This window comes from Aquarana catesbeiana, linkage group LG02 (assembly GCF_042186555.1).
Source record: "Aquarana catesbeiana isolate 2022-GZ linkage group LG02, ASM4218655v1, whole genome shotgun sequence".
NCBI classification, from domain to species: Eukaryota; Metazoa; Chordata; class Amphibia; order Anura; family Ranidae; genus Aquarana; species Aquarana catesbeiana.
Genome location: NC_133325.1, coordinates 787,310,422 through 787,316,514, shown reverse-complemented (window position 1 = coordinate 787,316,514; position 6,093 = coordinate 787,310,422).

Here is a 6,093-nt window from a genome sequence, read left to right as displayed (position 1 = left end):
CGCTCCATTTCCAGTACATCCTTCCTGAGGACTGGACAGTATACTCCAGACGCAATATGTATATAATTATTCCTGCGCTATCATGTGTGTTTGAACCAGAGCTATTAGGAAAAGCTGCCTGCACCGAATAGGGTACAGCCAGACCCTGTTGATGGATGAATAAATAGGTGGTGCTGTGCTAATCCTAGCAAGAATGCAAATAATAATATAGATATACTCCTATTGGGCTAGACCGAACACACTAGGGTATGGACAAAAAATAATTTATGAAACAATATATATGTGCTCACTCTAGCGTAAAAAAGACACAGGAAAACATGTTTAAAAGTGCACTAATGTTGTATAAAATTTATCAGTGACTCTCCATAACCAAAATAACACTATAAAAAAAAAAAAAACAAAGTTGTAGCTGCAATTATAGGAGTACCAACTCCTATATAAAGTGCAAAGAATAAAATGTATAAGTGAATTGCAAAGTGTAACATACAAAAATAGTGCTCCTCTTCGTGTTCACACACACTAGTGGGTAGTAGCCCCTTACCTCAAGGTAATAGGGTAAACGCATATGACCAGTATTGGGAATACCATCCTTTAGATTTCTCCTCTATCCTCACGGTCCTAGTCCCGGAGCATAATTCCCTCAGATGATAGGGGGGCACGGAAATAAAAAGGAAGGTCCCAAATAGTGTGATATTGTATGGCTAAAACTGGCTTTTATTGATAAAAAAAAAAAAAACATGGGTACTCACAACAAACAGTAAAAAAATGGCTTATCTCTGACAAGCGGTGAGCTCGTGAGCCTCAATCAGCATTGGGGCCTGTCCCGGCCCTATGTAATGTCACAACACACGTGACTTCATCACGGGATCCCCTGATGAAGTCACGTGTGTTGTGACGTCACGCGTAGGGACAGGACAGGCACCTATGCTGATCGAGGCTCGTTGGAGATGAGCCTTTTTTTTACTGTTTATTGTGAGTACCCTTTTTTTTTTTTTTTTTTTTTTTTATCAATAAAAGCCAGTTTTAGCCATACAATATCACACTATTTGGGACCTTCCTTTTTATTTCCGTGCCCCTATCATCTGAGGGAATTATGCTCTGGGACTAGGACCGTGAGGATAGAGGAGAAATCTAAAGGATGGTATTCCCAATACTGCTCATATGCCTTTACCCTATTACCTTGAGGTAAGGGGCTACTACCCACGTGTGTGTGTGTGTGTACACGAAGATGAGCACTTTTTTACATCTGAGCACTGCAACTTATGCATGTTAGGAAGTTGGTGTTCCTCTACGAAGGAGGACTTATATATGCTGAAGCACTTTGACTGGACATTTTATGCTTTATTATCACGTTTATTCTACTGTTGCACATAGTCACTTTGTGTGTTGCATGTATGTTACACTTTGCAATTCACTTATATTTTATTCTTTGCACTTCTATATAGGAGTTGGTACTCCTACAATATATATATATATATTTTTTTTTTTTTTTTTTTTTAATAGTGTTATTTTGGTTATGGAGATTCACTGATATCAATTATTTTGTACAACATTAGTGCACTTTTAACATGTTTTCCTGTGTAATTTTTTTTTTTTTTACGCTAGAGTGAGCACTTATCATATATATATATATATATATATATATATATATATATATATATATATATATATATATATATATAATGTTTCATAAATTAATTTTTTTTTGTCTATACCCTAGTGTGTTCGATCTAGACCAATTGGAGTATATCTATATTCTTATTTGCATCTTGCTAGGATTAGCGCAGCACCACCTATTTATTTATACTCCAGGCACAGCCAGACCAGAGTCTTGTAGAGTGGGAGAATTATCGCTTTCTCTTAAGTTAATCCTCTTCAATGCATGCCAATATTTAGTTTGCTTTGTTCAACCCCCCCCCCCCCAAGGTTTCAAAGGGTTGGTAAAAAATACTTTTCTCAGAACAGACTTTGTTGCAGCAATCACAAGATTTTGTACGGTATCATTTCAATACTCTAGTATCTGTTTTTTCTCCTGAGAATGGCCCATTACCTGCAGGGTGTGGTCATTATTAGACACCCCTGCCCTCTCTATAGAATGGTACGGCCCTCAGGTATATAATCCCCTGTACTGTCTAATGGTTATCAGTCTTTTGAGAACTTTGCAAAGATGAGTGAGGAGAAGCCGGTGGGGGGGGGGGAATGGGTGAGCCCAGGGAACCTACTGAAGATCAAGCCATCCTTGACAAAGTAAGTGGTTGGGGATCCAATCCTAAAGGACTTGTTAGCACCAGGTGTGGTGATCTGCATTGGGACCCTGAGATAACAATTCATCTCTGTCCTCCATTCAAGTGTGTTTATTAAAAGGTATTACAATGTCAGTATGGAGTTGAATTAATTTGTTAACTGTAAACTCTGATGCTGCCCTAGAAGACTTCTTAGAAAAAGAGTTACCAGGTACCTAACTGTTTTTATTAGCTGGACATTGTCAATTAGTCCCATAGTTTACAAAAGAAGAAGCAATGAAATTTCCAATGGCTGCCAATATATATTGTACATGGATGGCCCTTAAATATGAGAAACGGCTTCAGACAATTTAAAATTTCTATTAAATATAAATACTCAATTAACAAATCTGAGTGAAGGTCTGGGGGTTCATTCTCATGGGTGGTGTCCTGTACAGTGGGTTTGTGGCTGAAGCTGTGTGTAGGCAGCCTATGGTATGGGGATGCAGAGGCTGCTTACACACAGCTTCAGGTTTTAATTTAGTGGGGCTGCAGGTGTCTGGCCCCTGGACACATTTGGGGCCACTCACCACACCTATCAACTTGGGACAGCTGTGTTCATACAGACACTGTTACCCAGTGGTGGCCCATCCATAGGGGGTGCTGCCCCCCAATCTGTTTTAAAAAAGTCACTTTAGGAGTGGCCGGACATGCGGTGGTCTATGGGAAGCTTCCCAGCCTGCAATCAGCTGATTGCAAGCTGGGAAGTTGATTTGCCCACGTTTAGGGAGTGTCCGGGGCGCAAATACTTCTCCAGTGATCTGCCATTGCAGCTCCTGTTCTTTTATTTTAATGGCTGAGGACGGTGCTTTTTGCGGCACCATGTCACTTCCTGTTTCTCAGCTCACTGCGTGTGGAGGAGTGGACTGAGATGGACTGGCAGCACGTGGTGACTGTGGAGTGAAGAAGGCCTGGCTGACTCCTGAGCTTTGCTGGCCCGGCTTCTCTAAGGTATGTAAACCGCTGTGGGCCTCAGTGTGTGTGTGTGTGTGTGTGTGTCCAGGCTGTTGAATGTCACGGACGGTGTCTTTCTCTCCCCTCCTAGCTGACTCACTCAATTTGTATATGGCCGTGGCACGTGAGCTGCCCCTCTGCTCCGCAGTGTGTGAGGACTGGACCCTTCCCTCACTGTGTTGGTTCCCTTCACTGTGCTTCACTGCAGTGCTCTGCCCATCTCTCATTCTCTCCACTCAGTGAGTGACTGGGGGGGGGGTAATTGTGCAGATGGGGGCATGACAATTGCGCAGATGGGGGGGGGTAATTGTGCAGGATTTGTGAGACATGTTATATACCAGGCTTTGTGCGAAAGGCTATATACCATGATTTGAGGTCTGATGGGGCAAGAATGGGATTGATGGGCACAGTGGCTGCGATTAATGGGTACAGTGAGGCTACAATTGATAGGGTTTTTATTTTCAGTTTGTTTGCGCCCCGCACAAAAAAAATTTTGAGCACCAGCCGCCAGTGGTGTTACCATAGAGCAGTATGGTGAACCTTGTAGTTCCAAAACATCTGGGGTGCCGTTTCCCATGATGCTCAACTACACTGCAGAGTGCATGAGCATCATGGGAAATGTAGTTCCAAAACATCTTGGGTGCCAAGGTTTGCCATCACTGCCTTAAAGTAATGGGCAGACCCACCTGCATGAACCAACCGTTCATCCACATGGCCAGATTATGTGTAATTGAGCCCTAAAAATGTTGAGTAGTGAGTAAGAAATTTTATTTATTTTTTCTATTCTGCCAGAAGATTGTGATCACAGGTACTAGCATTGGATGAGGAGACCTGGCTTATGATTCTTTCCAATTCATCTCAAATTTGAGGTCAGGGCTCTATGGAGGATACTTGAGTTCCTCCACACAACTCCTCAAACCATGTCTTTATGGATGGTGATCAGTAGGGTTGAGGGCAAGTCTCTGCACAGACCACTCAAGTTCCTCCACACCAAATTGGTCAAACCATGTCTTTATTGAGCTGGAGGGTTGAGGTCAGGGCTCCTTGGAGGACACTTGAGTTCCTCCCCACAACTCCTTAAACCATGTCTTTATGGGTGGTGATCAAGTGGGTGGGTTGAGGTCAAGTCTCTGCACAGACCATTCAAGTTCCTCCACACCAAATTGGTCAAACCATGTCTTTGTTGAGCTGGATTTGTACACAGGGGCACAGTCATGCTGGAACAGAAAAGGGTCTTCCCCCAAATTGTTGCTACAAGTAGGAAGTGCATGACTGTCTTTTGCATGTTGTAGCATTAACAGTACCCTTCACTGGAAACACCTGAGCACTATCTTTTGGAAGAGGGTTCACATTATCGTACCTTCTAACTTTGAGGTGGGAATGAGGGACACCTATTAAAAAAAAAAAGTATGTAGACCTAGGACACGCCCCCTTAAAGGAGAATTTTACAAAAAATTCAGACTAAAACCATTGGTTTACCCAAATCATTAAGTTAAGTGTTTTTTTTTTACCACTATTATTCCTTTTATACTGGCTTTTTGAACTTAAAAATTTAGCAATTTAGAAATTGGATGAAAGGGGGAGGAGGAGAGAAAGCGGGAAGTTTGAAAGTTAAAAAGTGCATTTTTATATATAGATCAGACACAAATGAGGAGTAAAGAGACTGTTCTGAATGAGGGACGGTGCACAGCAAGGGCTGATATTTATACTGTATCTATGAGACATCATTTGTCCAATAAGGAATTGCGCAATGAACCCGTGTCTTTAGGTTCTTTGTGACATCTCCTGGTTGAGTGTTCTTAAGGGACAACCTGTTGCGATGGATTTTCGTGGCTGACGGTTGATGTTTTCTTCATCGGGATGCTTTTTGCATGAAACAGACTAGACTCCTAGAGAGGGATAATCGACCCCCATGCAAAGCCTTCAAAAGACCTCATCTAGAATATGCAGTTCAGTTTTGGGGACCAGTTTGCAAACGGAGCTCATTTTCAGTATGCATGATAAGATAGTGCAGCTGAGCTTCCACCCACAGACAGAGCCTCAGGGCCACCTATTGGTTCTTGTGCCCAAAACCTCATCTTATGCACTAATTCAGACCATAGTCCCAACTCACCCTCCTGGTCACCAGTCCTGGAACCCTATCACCTGGAGCACCTTTAATGTAGGGTCCTACAATTTTCTTTGGTCCAGGTTAGGGCTTGGGGAATCAATCCAAGCACCCAGATGCCATGTTACATGGGGGCCCTGATCACCTGGCACATATGCATATGATATCTGAGGGGGATTTTCTCTCAGCACCAAGAGTGTGATTCCTGTTCCCTAACTACCACCTACCCCTGAGCTAACCAGGTTTACACAGTCTCAAGCACTTTACCACTTCTTCACACTTTAGGTTAACGGCGTTGTGACATCACCGTGACTCTATCACAGTCTCCTCCTTTTCCCCCCCGAATGTTCCCTGGCTTTTCCTTTTAAAAGGCTCCCACCCCTCGCCCACTCTTCTGGGATCTGTAGTTCAGTTCCAGCTTATCTGAGTGAAGAAATCCAGCTTGCAGCATCCAAGTCCCAACATTCTTAGCATTGCTATACTAGATCTTGTAATAGCTAAACTGCAGAACACTGCCATCATATGGCTTTTTAACATGCTGCAACCAGTAACAATGCAGTGTGTTACAAACGGATTCTCAATACCTTCAGGTCACCCTGAAATTAGACTCTGGACTATAAAGTAGATAACTAAGTGTATTATCTCTTGAAGCAAATGCACAGAATACAGCAGTACAATATATAACAACACAAGCCACACACTGGCAGTTTATGCAGAGATAAGGAAACTGAACTTGGACCCATGTGGAAT